This window comes from Dromaius novaehollandiae, chromosome 2 (genome assembly GCF_036370855.1).
Source record: "Dromaius novaehollandiae isolate bDroNov1 chromosome 2, bDroNov1.hap1, whole genome shotgun sequence".
In the NCBI taxonomy this organism is placed as follows: domain Eukaryota; kingdom Metazoa; phylum Chordata; class Aves; order Casuariiformes; family Dromaiidae; genus Dromaius; species Dromaius novaehollandiae.
Window position 1 is genome coordinate 101,256,928 of NC_088099.1, and position 16,629 is coordinate 101,273,556.

At 42.3% G+C, this 16,629-nt stretch overlaps 1 long non-coding RNA gene across 1 annotated transcript in view; it reads left to right on the forward strand.

Annotated features, from left to right (window-relative positions):
- Positions 1-340: 340 nt before the first annotated feature.
- The window catches only part of LOC135327334 (uncharacterized), a 46,849-nt gene continuing 30,560 nt past the window's right edge, over positions 341-16,629 (forward strand). Inside the window, exons 1-2 of the long non-coding RNA XR_010387446.1 lie at positions 341-456; positions 4,657-4,758. This is a non-coding gene — a long non-coding RNA (uncharacterized LOC135327334). The remainder of the gene's footprint in view (positions 457-4,656; positions 4,759-16,629) is intronic.

Below are 16,629 nucleotides of genomic sequence, written 5' to 3' on the forward strand. Positions count from 1 at the left end.
TGTTTCTTAGCCGTTTTAATTGGCCTTTTTGCTGTGGCTCTATTTTTAGCTTTCACCAAGGGATTCCGTATGGATGGAGATTTTTCCCTTTTTTTTTTTTTTTTTGTCTCCCCTTGAAGGGGACAGGATGGTGGGAGAGCCGAGGAGAGTGAGGCCTTAGCAACATCTGCAGTACTCTGGTGATCAAAGCTGAAGGAAGGGCAGTGATGTCAGGAAGCTCGTAGCGAAGCTGCTAGGGAATATAGCTCGGAGAAAGGTGAGCGGGTAAAAGAGGAGACATAGAAAACAAGTCAAGGAAAACAATAGGATGTAAAAATGTCTTTGATTTGTCTTTAATTTTGTTTAAATGTATGTGTTTTAAAGTTTTTTTTTTTTTTTTAATTATGCCTAAGCACTAGGCATACCTCTCTCTACCCGCAGAAACGCATTTTGGATTACTTAAATCACGACAAAAGGGTACGTTTTATATAAGAAAGAAAAACTTCTGCATGTATTTGTGTGCATGCGCCTTTTATTTCATTCAAAAGGCAGGCCTGTGAGGACTAGAAAAAGAGGAGGATACTGTCTCTTTATGAATACTAATAAGGAAATCAAGGGGGACAATGGCACTTCAAGTTTCATCTTTCCATTTCCTAGAGGCGCAAACTCTGCAAGTTGTCACCTTGGTGTATTCAGTGCCTCTTGAAGCACTAGACTCCTCCAGAGAGAATGTCAGCCCCAGCCCTGGGCAGTTTTGACAAACAGAGTATATATTGATACATGATAAAGTATGCTAGAAATCACCCCAGCGCTAAAGGCTACTATAGTTTTAATATCATCATTTGAATTAACAAGCATTCTGTGGAGAAATAATGAGCTTTCATTATTCAGAACATCATCCTTACCCCGGGAACTCAGAAACCATTAGCTCTTGAGAACTTAATGAAAAGATGATAAAGAATGTTTTAGATAAAAGTTTGAACGGGTGCACTTGGTAACTAAGGTAAAATATTAATGTTTCTCTGAATGATGAACGAGCGCTGCTCAACCCGTGCTTCCCGAGGAGATGAAGGGGCACGCAGGTGTTTCTGCCGGCTGGCACCTGCACGCGGGCGGGTGGCAGCAGCGAGGGCTCGCCCGGCCCGGCCCAGCCCGGTGGCACGCCGGCAAGCAGAGGCAGGGGGCAGCTGCCTTGCGGGAAAAGGCTGCGAGGGGGCCGCAGCACAAAACCGGGGGGCCACAGGGCGCTCAGCGCTCCCTTAGCGTGTTGGCTTGTATTTTCCCAGCATGGGACCGGAGCTAAAATCCTAACGCGTTTTCCCTCACCTTGCGACTCCTGGCGATTTAAGTGATGATTGATGTAACGTAGCCAGGAGAAAGTGGGAAGGGGAGAAGGAGCGAAAAAAAAAAAGTCCCTTTCTAAAGCGGCTGATTTGAAGTTTAGTTTGGGTAAGTTTGCAGTGTTTAGGCCAAGTGCGGTTGCCACTTTCTGAAATTCCATATGGGTGGCTTGCTGCATGTCTGCAATAAAACCCCCCTGTGCAATAAACGAAGAAAAAAATATATAAAAGTTTAAATTTTATTGGGTGTAAAGCTCTTAAAGAACTGCTGTTCACAAAGAGTATAAAGATTGCTGAGTCTGAGTGTATGCACCCCTACTAAAATGTGTTAGTCCTGCTGTTTTCTTCCTTTAACTGTAGCAATTTGCTTGTTTTCTGTTCTTTAATCCTTGCACTTACAAGCGCAGAGGGATTGCAGCCCGCCTCCACCTGTGGCTGCCTGGAACAGGTAGTTTGTCCTTCCAGCCTCGCCGGGCGCAGGTGGAGGGGTGGTGCGGGGAGCCCTGAGGTTCGGATTGCTATGGAGGATTTGATCTTGGTAATAAACACGAGTGGGGGGAGAAGAAGGAAAACAAATGGGAATAAACAATCGCATAAACAGTCTTAAGTCACGGTGTTTGCTGCTAACAGATGCATTTAGGTAAATGCTGTTACCTCAAGAGGTGTTATCTTCTGGGGATCCTTATCATAATTTTGTTTTAAATCTGAACAGCTGTTGTTTAACTACCACAGACCACAATTTATCTACAGCTTGAGGCCATAAAGGTACCTTTATTACACTCTCTTTCCTTTTTTTTCCCATTTGATTTAATTTCAGTGTGTCTGACACCAAAATGCTATATGCAATTTGCATATTACAATATGCACTATTGCTGATTCCATACACTGCTAAATGGGAAAATTGGAGCAGAATGGTAAATGGGGAAAGCTTGCAATGACAAATAAAAGAGGAAGATGAGCTCCCATGTTTCATTTACATGTAAAATATTCTGACAATAGTTGTTTCTCCAAGAACAAAGAGCTGGTTTTTCTAGGGTGACTGGTTTATGATGGCTGCAAGAAAAAAAGAAAAAGGATGTGTTTTTTGGCACCGGAACAGAAGCATGCTTATCTGAATTGAGCCCTGGGGCTTGCCATATAAATGGAATAAAACTTAAGTCTTACTTAAGAAACCAACAAATATGGAAGCACCAACCATATCCAAAAGTAGCAGCCACAGCATGCTAGTATCAAAAATCACCTCTCTGCAGGCAAAGCCCTGTCTAAAGCTAAAGCCCCAAAAAGAAGAGATTGTAGCAAAATGTAGTTTTGCTTTGAGGCATTTGGTCTTTTGTTGTCATCTCCAAAGTTTATTATAGGATGCAGGAAGGAGAGGCTTGCAGGTGTTTTATAGTGCGGTGTGCGCATGGGAAGCTGTGGTAGTTATAGGGGATCTTTCTAACCTTTACATCTCCTGGCCCGATGACCCAGGTGGTGAGTCCTAGTTTGGTGCTTCCACTCCTGCAAAGGAATCTGTATTTATAGACTTCAGTTTTTCACTGGCCCTCTTCAGAAAAATTGCACTGCTCTGCCTGTATTTCCCTTATCCTTGGAGAAACAGGAGGCCTTTGCCTCTAGAGCTGTCAAACCAGCAGCTTTCACTAGCACAAAAATTGTAATAATAAATCTCCCCAAATTTAAAGCTTTGAGTAAGAATTTGAGTTTGGATAGCCCTTAACATTTAACTCAAACCTCTAGAGTTTTGCCTCATATTAGTTTTTGTTCAGAATAAATAATAGTAATTGTATGTATAACAGCTTGATGACAGAAAATATATATCATCACCTTTACTCTCCTGTCTTCCTCCATCATAGCTGGGAATGTGAAAGCTGTATGTGTCTCCGGGACTTGGGAGTGGGAAACTTTTTTTTTTAAACTATTTTTCTAAGTGCAGAATACATTAATCTGTTGGCACTTATCAAAAACCCCCCCACGTAACTCAGCTTCTAATTGACCTTTCATACTCTAACATCCATCAAGTAACATGAGACTGTTCAGCTTAGCTTTTCAAGGACAGAGGGGAGAAAACCACCTGGTGGTGGGGAAGTGGGCCGCGGGGGATGGCTGCTTAATTACCCCTTCACGCAACTCTCAGATGCTCAAACTACATTCATCTCCTTGACACTGAATAGTTAAAACGAACACAGGTAGAGTGAGCACGCTATACTGCGATCCCAGAATGCCAGAACTTTATTCTAGTTTCCTCTCAGATGATTCTCCCCTGAAATCTGGCTCAGTTGATTTAATCTCTGTTTAATTTTCCCCAGCTGGGGAAGCTGGAAAGAACAGAGACTTTTCCTTCTTCCTAGAGGGATAACAGAGATCATTAGCAAAATGATGCTTTAACAGCATGATGGGCAGTCGGCAGAAAATGCTTGTGTCCTTTCAAATGTTAAGCAGAGCTTCATGTCTCGCAAATGAGTGGTAGTGCGATCTGTTCAAGTATGTGCAGGTACCAATGGCTAATGTCTCTTCTATAATATTACTCCTAGAAGTACAACTCCTCAAAGAATACTGTCTAGGATTACAGGACAAGAGTAAGTCAACAGTTAATTGGCTGTTCTGTAATTACTTCTAAATGTATAATGTGCTATGGTTATAGGACTTGTAGAAGTGGCATACAAATTTCATAGTGGTCTCCTGGTACTCTATCAGGTGTGGAGGATTTTGGTAGCCTCTGTAGATTTTGGGATTAATGGTATTGCTATAATTTATTCCTGCTCTGCTATTTTAAAATAGCATGAATTTTCTCTTTCTCTCTCTCTCTCTTTTTTTTTAACAAGTCTTTCTTTCACTGTCTCCTAGTTGAGAGGAAAAAAAAAATAGCACAAGTGCCCTTTTAAGGCTCTGTCGTTCTTTGCCTGGGTGGAAGTTTTCCCACTTGCTTCTTATGTGCTTGCAGTGGCTTACAGTTCTGTGTATGTGTCAGCTGCATGTAAGGTGCTAAGGTACTGTAGCATGGTGGGTCACAAACCGGATGAGAGAACAGATGAATATGTACAGAGACTGATGTGTACTTTGAAAATCTGCTACCTGATTTTCCTCACCTTTAACCCCCAGAGCATATAAACAGTAATTCCATAAACTCAGTGAAATTACTATCTTGACTATACTGGCTAAAGATCTCAAATGTCAAAGAGCTGAGCAGATGGGAATACAAATGAGATCTCTAGAAATTAGTCCAAGCAATAGTAAATTCTTGACCTGGCTATGTCTCATGGTTTCAGCAGCTCCAAGAGCTGTGGCTCCTTGGATGTTATCCAAGCCTCTGAAGTCAACCATCATCTTTCCCACACAGCTGTGAAAAGGTTCTGCAGTTTGGTGGCACAACAGGAACGTTTCAGAGCTGCTGAAAACAGAATTGGGAAATGAGCTCAGAGGGACGTGTGTGTGCATGAGGGTATGTACGTACTCCCATCATCCTTCTCATAGCGTGTGGATCCAGAAGTTATTGTAAAGCTTTATAATATGGACTCTGGAATCCCAAAAATGTCATTAGTATTTTACCTTATTAAATATGGAAATCATGTCAAAGGTAAATGTCAAGGGGCTATAAAATTGCCTTTATCTCCTGTACGTTTATCAATTGATAAATGGAAAGAAGCTGCTGCCAAAATAACTGTGAATGAATAATTTATAAATGACTGATGCATCGTGTATGTTGTTTCAGGCAGAAAACAGTAGGACATCAATAATCAAAAGAAGTTGGATTAATTTAGCAGTATTTTGCAGTTAATATTTTTATCTAAATGCTGCAGTCTGGACCTTCGTCATTAGGAAATCCATCTCTCTATCAGTAGGGACTGATCCAAAGATCTCTGAAATCTATAGAAGTCAGCTGTTGACTTCAGCTGTCTTTGAATCAAATTTGATAATACGTATATATAGCTCTCTTTTCTGCTTTCAGTTTTCTGAATTTGAATTTCTTTAACACAGTATTTCATAGTGTGGAATTTGGCTCAGATAATTCCTCCTTCCCTGTGTCCCCTTAGGCAGAATGTCGCAGGCTAGAAATTCAGGAAACTTGATGGAACATGGATGGGGGAAAGGTGACTGGGAAAAGAAATCTGCTGTATCCACTCTCATTTTTCAGATACTTTTGTTTCTGATTCATGGAAGGGAAACTGATTTCTTACAACTTCAGTTTCAGTGCAAGGCAGACTTCTCTTCTGGCGTGCATTTTCCACATTCCTGCCCCCAAACAGATAACATTTTACATATTTTCAGCCCTGCCCGTTCTGGCTAAGGTTAAATACTGAAGAACTGAACTAGATTCTTTCTTCCTATTCCTTTCCATGTGACGTAAATATGGCCCATTTTGCCCATCACATGACAGAGCTGCCAGAGATTGCCTCAAGGTAGTTTATGGTTTTAACTAAAGGTCATCTTAGGGGGAAAAAATCCCATAGAGGTAGGGGGAGGGGACAATGTATTTAAAAAAGACTTTAAAAAATAGCTATTAAATGTTCATTCTGATGAATGCCAGTGAAAAAGCTGATGTTTTATCCGAGTGAGTCATTCGAGGGAAAGAAATAAAACCACCACCAGTAATAATGATAAACTCTCTTCCTCCCTCCCCGCAGAACAATACCTTATGAAAGAAAGGTGTGCAAAGCAACATCCTCGATTTCAGTCTACAGCTTTGTTTACCTGACCTAGGTATCTGGTTAGCAGCTCACCACTGCAGAAAATGCCCCACTGCACAACTTCTATCCCACTGGCTGCTAATAAGAGCAATTCTCACATAGCGCTACATCCATCCCAACAGTGTAATTGGTCTGGCTCTCCCAGCTAGTCCCCGTTCCTCCTGTAGGCCTGTGGTGCGAAGAGAGATCCCAGACCTCCTGAGAGCTGAGGGGCTCCAAAACTGTGCTATGTTATCAACAGCTACATGGTTAGCTAACTGCTGTGACTAAATGGAGATTGGGAAGCACTGCAGGCAGGGGATGAAAAGTGATGCCCTCCCATAGCACAATGCTGATATGCAGAATTGGCCAAAACAACGGAACTTCACAGACAGTGCAGCAGAAGGCACTGGCTCTCTTGTTTGGGCATTTTATTACCTGGAGCAAAATGTGCAGAGAAGGGAGATAATGAAGTACTTGACTAATTCAGTGTGATCCAGCTGGCTAAGCCAGAGGGGCTGCAGAGCAGGAAAAGCTACAGAACTCACTGCTAGCCATTTTCCCTTGATACCTGTGAAGCCAAAACAAAGAAATGCAGAGATCAAAAAGCAGACCAATATCAATATCGGGAAAGGGGAGGGGGACAACAAAAGGGGAGGAGAGACCTCGAAGATTACCCCCCCCTTCTGCCTTTTACCTAAAAGGAGGGGAAATTTTCATTTGCCTTGTGCTAACTTATGATCTACTTGATAAGTTCACCAAATCCCCAAATGCTTAGCACTCTGTGTACCACAATACTCAATGCCAGCTTAATTTTTTAAAAATATTATCCACCATTTGTGGTTGGAGAAAAAAGAAAAAAGACAGGTTTTATAATACTGGCACCTGCAGCATAGTGCCTTCAAAAACCCATACACATACACACCCCTCTTCCACAGTCTAAAAGGCTAGATAAACCATATGATTCTTACCCAGAGGGAAATTAGAAAATGTAAAGTGTGTAAATTCCTCTCCCTAGCTCCTAGGCATCAGTGTGTTTCTGCCATTGCCTGTTTTGCTCTGACAATCCAGCTATTTAAGCACACAAGATGCATCGTTCCCTCTGTCTCTTCCCCTTCCCTGCCTGCTCCCCACTATCGTCCTGCGGCGTGCAATGCAATTCCAGCTGCACTAACAAGCTGTTCTCCAAACTAGAACGTAATGCTTACAAAAAGCTGGCAGTAAGTAAAAGGCATTTGCTATACTTATTTAAATATAGAAGGCCAAACTTCATACCTGATGTAACGCAGATACGGTGCCATGAAAGGAAATGGAGAAACACCCACCTCCACCAAAGCTCAGTTTAGCCCATGCTGCTCATCATGGCTGCCAGGGAATGAATCACAGCTGACCAGTCTGCCTGCCAGCCGCTGTTCACACCATTTTTTTTAACAGGAGGGAGGCAGACACTATGCATCATTCGGAGATGAGCATTGCAAACAGGCTTTGCAGGGAAGGCGACCACAGCAGACTGCCAACACTTGTCCAGTGCCAATTATAGTGATGGTTTAATCATAAAAGCAGCTTCATTAAAATGGGGTTGGAGCCAGGGCGTTTGTGATTTGGAGGCTTGTGCTAACTTTTGATAGTTATCGTCGGGGGCAGCTGATGTGACATCACCCTGCAACTCTACGTGACTCGTATTTTTAATGGACCACATGCCTTTGCATGATAATTTTGCTGCTAGAGTTAGCTTGGCATTAGCTCAAGAGACAAACACCAACCAAATCTGAAGATGTGTTGAGCATTTGCAGTTGTCATGGAAATCATGGGCAATGACTGGTGTTTAGCCCAGTGCAAAAGGGAGGAAGTCTGTTCTTGCTCCCTTCAGCCTAGAAACTAATGAAAAGGGTTAGGTGAGGTGACTGCCCTGTGACAGCATGGGATGTGAAGATACAGGAAGCTCCTTCTAGGCTTATATTTAGGTTGTTTAGAAGCAGTTTTTCCCCTGGGAAAATATTCTCAGCATTGGAAAAACACTTCCCCCCTCCCAGTTCTTTGAAATTGTCCTGCTGTGACCAGAAGCGTCTGGAGAAAGCCTTGCAAAGGGTGCTCTTGTGGGTCAGCAGTGAGGGGGCAAATGTGGACTGCTGGCTCTTCATCAGCCTCTGTCACTGAGGGACTGTTGGGATTTCATTACAGGTGATGCCCTGGGGGAACATGTATATTGCTGGTCCCTCTTGAAGAGGGTCGGTGTGCATCTCCGCTAGACAATGCAGAGGCGATGCTACATGGTGGTACGTGTCATCTAACCAGGAGTATCCAAGTGATGCAGATTAGCAGCCATTCATAAATAACTAATGACTTCAAAGAGTCATTACAACCGACCATCCCACCTCCTGTATCGATACGACTATCAATAATGGTGATGGAAATTATTCAGACAAAGCCTCTTAAGGTACTACTGGATTCAGCAGTGTGGGGGCGGGGGAGAGAAAGGGAAGATGTTTGTCCCCTAGAGGAATGATAACCTGGAGCTATGCTGTGTCTAGAAGAAACAATGCAAAAAGTTTGCACTCCTTCAGAAGAAGTGGATATGATGTTTATATAAGAATATATGTGTGCGCATGCATGCACATTCCTCATTATAGCATCTTTCTATCAATGCTATGTTATATGCTGCATTACTACAGCTGACAAATTATGATCCCTTGAAGAGATCATATTTCAAAGTATTGGCCTAATGGGACAGAACTGTGACTGAACTACCTTATGCGATCTTTCCTGTGCTTTGAATATTTGGCTTTTCAGCCTCTACGTCACTCTAGCTTGAGTGTGTGGTTGGGAATCATAACAGTATTTAAATCGATAGCTCTGGTACTGTAAGTTTCTGTGAGGTGTTAAAATAGGAGCAGAATTTGGCAGCGTCTCATACAATCTACTGTCAAGATAGTCTCTGGCTTGGCGGTCCCAGGTACAAACAAGGACCTTATGTAGCTGCCAAACTTGTGGGAGTGTTTAGGGGAATAAGATAAGTATGTGCTGTAAAGCTCACTGTTGTACAGAGAGTCAGCTGGGCTATTTAAGCTCCAAATTAAATCATGCTTAAATTGTGTTTTGAGAGCAGTAGAGGCATATATTTCCTTAAACACATTAAGGACCCCATCTCCGCCTGTTGGAATTCTTTTTCCCAAACACGATTTTTGGCATAGGTGGGGTGTATCTGCTCCCCATTTTAATGAGGATAAAAAGCCAGAACATAACAATAGCGGTTAGAGCTGGTTGGTAACGATTAATCTAAAGGAGGGAGTTAAGAAAGGAGGAGATTGTGTTGCCACCTTCTACCTGAATGCAGCTTTCTTTGCTGTGCCTTGCCAGTCTGAAGCACAGCAGATCCCAGCATATACAGCATGCTCCGAGGGCTATATTGAGGATCCAGCTCCCCGCTTCACCAAAGGGCTGAGCGATTGCTTAGCTGTCACAGGAAACTGCGACAGGGGGCTGCCAGAATAAAATCTATCGAGGGTGATGCCGTGTTTATTATAAGGAAATGAGCCTGGCTCCTGTTAGCTCTGCTTGTACTTCTGGGTGAGATTTTCCCTGTGTGCCTCAGACAGTGTTAACTGGTGGCAAGTCCTCGTTTGGCATCCGGGGAGGTGGTGGAGATGGTGAGGGGGAGAGCAGATGGGAATCAGTGGCAAAAGTACCTGGGTCACCTGAGGACTCGCTAGGGTCAGAGAGGCATCAATCAGATAAAATCTGTGCATGCTGCCTTGTGTCTCTGAATGTTACACTCGTGTTTAAGTAACTCATAGGTCAGTTGTTTTTCTATTCTGAGCATGCAGCAAACCAAGCTGAAGCAGCTTGTAAAACGAGTGACTAATTTCCCATTTTTTTTTCCTTCTTCCCAGTGCCATTCTCCCTGAATGTGGTCACAGGGCAGGCTTCCCATTGCAGTTGGGCAGGGGGAGCTGAGAAAACGAAGTGATCTCTTCTGTCCGTGCGGGCCTGGCCGAGGCTGTAATTTCTGCACGGGTTGTGTTTTGGGGATTTTTTTGGGGGGGCCCTTTTCCCCCAGTGCCTGCAAACTGGTAAGCGCAGAGTTCGGCCTCGTGCACCTTTCCACCTGGGAAACTTCTTGGCAGGAGCCCAGTGCCATAGCCCTGGGTCAGGCAGGCACCGTAACGCTTGGCGGCGAGAGGAGCCTTGGGGGACCTGGCAGCGGTGGCAGCAGGTGGAGAGGTGTCAGTGCAGCCAACGCGGCTGCCAGGCCGCGTGTGGGCAGCTTGCTCGCTTTGCTGCTCCTGCCATCACTGCCACTGCCGGGAAAGTTTTAGCTACCGATCATGGCGGTGCAGCGGATGACCCTCCCCTTCTTGGGTGCAGGAGGCTCCAGCTGTAGCCTGCAAAGACACAGCAGAAGGGAAGAGGGGGAAAGAGCAACCAGGCTGTTCCCTAAGAGTGCATGCACCAGTCTCCGACCTTTCTTCCCTTTGTTGCAACCCCTGTCTTCCAGCTGTGCCTGCCTGCTTGCATTAATTACTTCTCACTCCCTAGGTGCATTCACTTCAAGCTACCTTTAGGGTTCAGAGTGCAGAAACCAACTGACCAGAGTTGAAAGCAATTAACAAAGAGGTTATTTTAAATTAACAGCTTCTTTTAACCAGCTGTTCAGAACTGCTTGCCTTTTTTTTTTTTTTCCACCCCACAGCAAAATTAGCAGGGCAATGCACCTCGCTGGAAAGATGAACTGGGATTCCTTATTGTGCTTCCTTTCCCCCACTTCTCTTGCCAATTCTGTGCCAAGCATTTCCAGCTTAGGAATTAAAAGGAGTGTTGAAATATACTGACTGCCTTAAAGAATTGGAAATGGGGCAGGATATGGAGAAGGAGTAGACTTTTCGCCTCCCTTAGCTATTTCATACTACATCAAGATGGATTTGCTTGTGAATGGCATACTGTGAGTCCCTACCAATGCCCAGTGATTTCTTGCTGTTTTTTGCCTTCCCCCTTCATGCTTGTGCTTGGTTGCATGGACCCTCACAATCTTCCTCACAGCTTCATCAGCAGTTGGATTTGCTTAAATGCTGTTTAGCAAGCAGGCAGGAGTGGACTCCACCCAGCTGGAGGCCATGTGAAGACAGTGCAATGCAGAGCCCGAGCTCATAGGCTTTCTTTCTTACAGGAGTTTATTAGTTCTTAAGTGCTCTAACTTTCACTGGCTTTCTGGCCAGCACAGAGCATAAGCCGATCACGCTGTCCTCAAATTCAGGAAGCAGAAACAACATCGGAAGCCCTTTAATAGTGTCAAGAACCTTCTCTTTTCTCTGGATGTTAACATTAGGACTATCCCATCTCCAAGGACAATACAAAAAGGAGCTTTCATCTGCTGTCTTGAGTCACTCGGCCAAAATACATTGGAATACGTTAGAATTGGTTGTCTACCTCTACTCAGTAAAAGGTGTATTATGTAGCTTCAAGCCTTTAAACTCCATTGTGTCAGGTTGTATTGCTGGAGCAGGGCTGTATGAGATCATTCTGTTGACTCATTGATCTCAGCCTCAAGAAACATTTTCCAACAGTTAGTCCAGGTCTACTTGACATGCTAAATAAGTCATCTTCCTTTTTGATGCATCTGCTCTTCAGTTGTTTGTGTTAAGTTTTTCTTAGCTATTGTATTAGCCAGAAATAATTCTGAGGGTGCAGCTGGACATTTATGTGATAGTTTTAGAAATAATTGCCCCATTAGTGTTAATATCCTCCCAAGTGAGACTCATAATGCTCAAAGTGAGTCCTAGATGCTTCCAATGCAAAAGAAAGCAGATTAGCCTAACCTACCTTCAACAATCAATTACCCTGTCTCCGCTGAGAGACTGCAGCTTCTTAAACTGTACTAACTAGTTTGCAAGAGAATGTCTATGGTTTTTTTTGTTTTTTTGCTTTTTTCCCTTTTGTCAGCTTTTCATCTTCTCTGCTTAGTTCTGCTAGCCCTCCAAGCTATTCTGTGGCTGTTTTGTATGAACTCCCTCCAAATTGCCATTAGTTTTTGTTTACACAAAACCCACAATTGAGCATGTTTTTCCATAGCAGACTGCACCCGATCAATATAGATAAAAACCATTACTTCCCTGTTACTTGCTGTCTCTGCATATGCAGCCTAAAATTGTGGTGACCTTTTTTGCTGTCAGACCGCATTGTGGACTCATGTCTAATTTACTATCTGCTACTGACCCTCAGTCTCTTTTAACCATTGCTGCTTTCTGGGTTTGTGTGTTCTGGAGTATTTCTTTTTCTTTTCTTTTTTTTTTTAAATGTATTATATTTCTTCCAAGTTGAATTTCTTCTTGCAGTTTTTCTGCCTGTAGATCCAGTCTTGCCAGATCTTAGGTGTCTCTCTGTCCTTGCTGGTTTTCTGACCCCTGGGTTTAGTATTCTCTGTAAAATTAGTTCAGAGAAAATGCGACTTTTTAACAAACTTCCATGAGGGAGAAAAGCTTCATTGTCCTACATATATTATTTTGTTGCAGGCTTTTTATTTGCATCTGTTACATATATACATTGCTAGTGTCATTAGCAAGTGCTGATAAATGGGAGATGAGTGACAGGCTACTTGTGAAGAGGTAAATTTGAGAGTCATTGGCTTTGTGATGATAACTGAATCTCTTTGAATGGATGAGATCACCAATAGCGCTGTAAAAGGACAGGAGATAAATAGGGTAGAGTCTCGGAGAACTGCCGAGGAACAGATATCTCGTGGTCTGACAAGGAACTAGAAGGAGCTCCTGAAAGACAAACTGGGACAAATACAGAAAGACTGGGAAGTGTGATGCAACTCATAATGATGGAGGGATTTTGTTAGATAAATGAAAAAGTCCCGTGATGTACTGTGTGTTCTTATTCAGTATTAGCTAACATAGCACCTAACTCAAGGTGAAGACAAGGCCGTGTGTGTTTTAAATGAAAGCTTTTAGGTGCATGCACCTATCTTGCTGATGTACTTTTTCTGATTTAATTGGCTTCTAAACCAACTAGATTTCACCTTGCTGTCTGTAGCACAGCCTCTTTTCCATAGTGATGACAAGAGTAGGACATATCTGGTGGCTTTGACTCCTTATTTGTTTTCCAGAAAGTCCAGGGAAAAGGAATTGATTTTTACCATCTTCTCACTCAGAAGAGGGTTTATTTATATGAGTAAAATGTGCTTTGAATAAATGGGTTTATTTGAACCCTGCATGCAAACTCCACAGGGAAGTTTCAGGAGATGTTCGGGTCCTTCTGAATCAATAACTGGAAGGGGGAGAGCTTCTCCAAACAACTGCGATCTAAAATAATTGAATTTCTCACAGCTCTAGTAATGAAATGTGTGTTTAAACATGGGTATCAAGATGAAAGAAACTATGACTCAGAAGTTTTAATTCAGTCATTTAACAAATTCAGAATGTTTTCTCTGATTTCCTGGCAGCTCTCAGATGAAAAACCATCAGTTAAGCTAGAAAAAATCAGCCTTGTGCTATTGATCTTGGGGAAGCTGTGGTTGCCATGTGCTAGCTCTCGATCTGGACATAAGAGTGCAAATTAGTCTAGCTCTGTGCTTGAAATCTGGGTCTTTAATGTTCCCCAGAAATTCTTAATGATGTGAAGAAAGGATTGTGATCTTAGGTATGTAAAACTGATTTTTGACAGGTCAAGATATCTGCTCATCGGTACCTTCTGAATTGTCAAAGCTCGATATCATACTTCAGAGAATATGAAGGGCCCTGTACAGCAGCATGCAGTGAGCGTGCCGTATGTACCCCAAGGGTCTTCAGATCAACAGCTGGAGAACAGATACAGGGAGTTACTGTTTCACTTATCATTTCTTGTCTCCATTAAAGAAAATAAGGGACTAACTCCATTTTGGATGTAACACTATAAACATTTTCTGCACCTGAAGAGTCTTGAAAGATGTCTGTCCTGTCTTCTTGAAATGTAACTACTGAATAAATTAATAAAGATGTTCACCCTTTGGTATCAGGATGCCTAATAAGAGGCATAATATCTAATCGAGGAAAATCAAGATAGTGCTATGAAACTGTGCATCAGCTACTGGGATATTGCCTGATCCAGGGCCTAATTAGCTCAACAAGCATCTCCGTTTTCCCCAGCTAATTTTGGATCATGTTCACACAGAGGCCAGCTACTTCTGCATAAGTTTTAAAAGGAAAAGGAAGCTGAAGTGGGATTCTGAAAATAAGTTTCAAATGCTTTCTTTCTGTCCATAAGATGCATATATGTGATTACAATGTGTGGTGTCCCACCTCTGTTAACAATATGACCCTAAGATGCTAAATACAGTTGATATTACTACATGGCAAGGTTCATATAGCATAGTCTTAAATTTGTTCTCATCTAATCTTGATGTTAAGCTGCTTAAATTCTATGGAGGTTGCTGATTTACCCTGGTGCAAATAGTAGAATTAATTCCAGCTGTGTATATGACATGTGGTATACACTATAGGATGTAAAGTCACAAATGCCTGAGTGAGAGGTTTTAGTTACTGGAAGTGTAGTTTGTACATGACAGTTACTCTGAAAGTTGTGCTCCACAGCCTCTGGCTGAGAAGGTATAAGATCAATTTCCATGCAAAGTGTGCAACTTCTGCCAAATTATCACAGTTAGATTTATGATACGGACAAGAGACTGAAAGGAAACAGTATGTCAGAAATGAATTAGGATCCAAGAAGGAAAAAATGTAAAACACTTGGACAGCCTGTATCTTTTTAATATTTTAAATAGAAATCATATTTCACTCAAGGCCTTGGCCTGGGGAAGATACTTAAACCAAATGTTAAGTACATATGTGCACATGTTAAATTTGAAGCACAACTTATTTCTCTAGGGCTTTATTTGGATTACGTTTAAGGTTTCAGGGGAATGTTGCCAGTAGTATGTCTTTTATCATTTACAAATAGCAGTTATCAGGGCATAATCCATATTGCTTTCATCTCTATTATTTAAATGCTTGTGAAGTGCACCAGCTAGAAGCTTTAGTTGCTGGAGTAATTAAGTGGCATGTACTACTGACAAGAACAGAGATGGGCAGAATATCTGCTCAGGTTAAGAATAAAATTTCCGTGCAGGTGCTTGTATCTGTGTTGCATGAGAATTAGGCAGGCTGAGTTTTGTGGTCTTGGATAATCCTGAAAAACTGAATTTCAAGTTGATGTCCTTTAATATTTTCATAAGATGGAGCACATCTCCATCCTCACATATGAGGAGTTAAAGGAACCAATCCTGCACAGTTGAAGCCACTTGGACATTTAGTGCTATTCTGTGAAAGCATAAAACAAAATGCAAACAAATGCTGAAGATCTATAGTGAAGAAGACTACCAAGGGAAAATCATCTGCTCTGCAGTAAATTTTAGTGGTTAGTACTAATGGAAATCACATGCTTTTACCAAAAACAGGGAAAGGTATGTCATTTGACTTGTTTTAGTTCTATTTATGATCACCGTTACAGACATGCAGAGCCTTTTTCCTAATGTAACATGTGCCTCTATTCACAGCGACAGTCACTTACAGTATTTGTGACAAATTCCAATTGATAGAATTCAAGAATTCATTCTCTGATTATTACAGGGAGCATCCATGGAGTAAAAACTGCCAATATGAAAAGTGGATGTATTTGCACTGTGAAGCAAGGTGCTTTGAGAGCTGTGCATGTGATCAGGCCTGTTTTGCCCCTAAGTCCCTCTCCTGTCATTCCCACAACAACCCCAGACCAGTCCCATCGAGTGGGAGCTATGAGGGCTAGTCCAGTGATGCCTGTACACTGACCTACTGGCTGGGACACACCAGCTTACTGATCAACAGTTGCTGTCGAAAAAAGTGGATTGTGGCTGAATTTAGACTCAATGGAAACAGTAATTAGCTTTTTCCTTTTACCCAGCTGTTGCTTTTCATGAAACGTGTAGAAGTATAATGATTTCTGAGATGTTAACTCCTCTTTCAGATTTGGTGGAACTAGTGACTGGGTGCAAATATAGGTGGGGGAATGAGACAAAACCTAGCAGATGGGTAAAGCAATCTCATTTTTTCCTCTAGAAAAGCAGGCTAATATTTTTTCGCAAGAACCATGGTGTGTGAAGGAAAGTTATGATAGAAGAGGTAAAAAGTTATCATTTTGTTTATTCACTATAAGTGATTCTCTTGACTACAGTCAGAACATAGTGCGCTTGAACAACTCCATCCCATGCTGTACTGCTCTGGGTGGAAATAGGCTTGCAGGAGATGTTCTGCTTTCCCTGTTTCCTTTCCTCTTTTAAGTGTAGGCCTTTGTTAAATCTAAGAGCTGTTGTAGACCATTCTCGTGAAGGATCATAAGAAGTTAGGGTTTGCAGAGGCCAGTTAGTTCTGGTCCATCTTTCTGCCAGTGCAGAGTTGTAGTATATGAAGTAATTTCTAGTGGTTTGTCTAGCTAATTTTTAACATGGGCCTGTACTGTTTTCACAGTTGAACAAAAGTCTTTTCCCTGATGTTCAGCCTAAAATGTTCCCTTTCTTGCTTTCATCCCATGACCCCTTGTTATACTGCCATGTACCGCACTTGGCAGCTTGATTTGCTTTTTGATGTTCGCAGCGTGTAGGTGCATGTGGAAGGTTGTTGTATTTTGGCTGTATAGTGTTT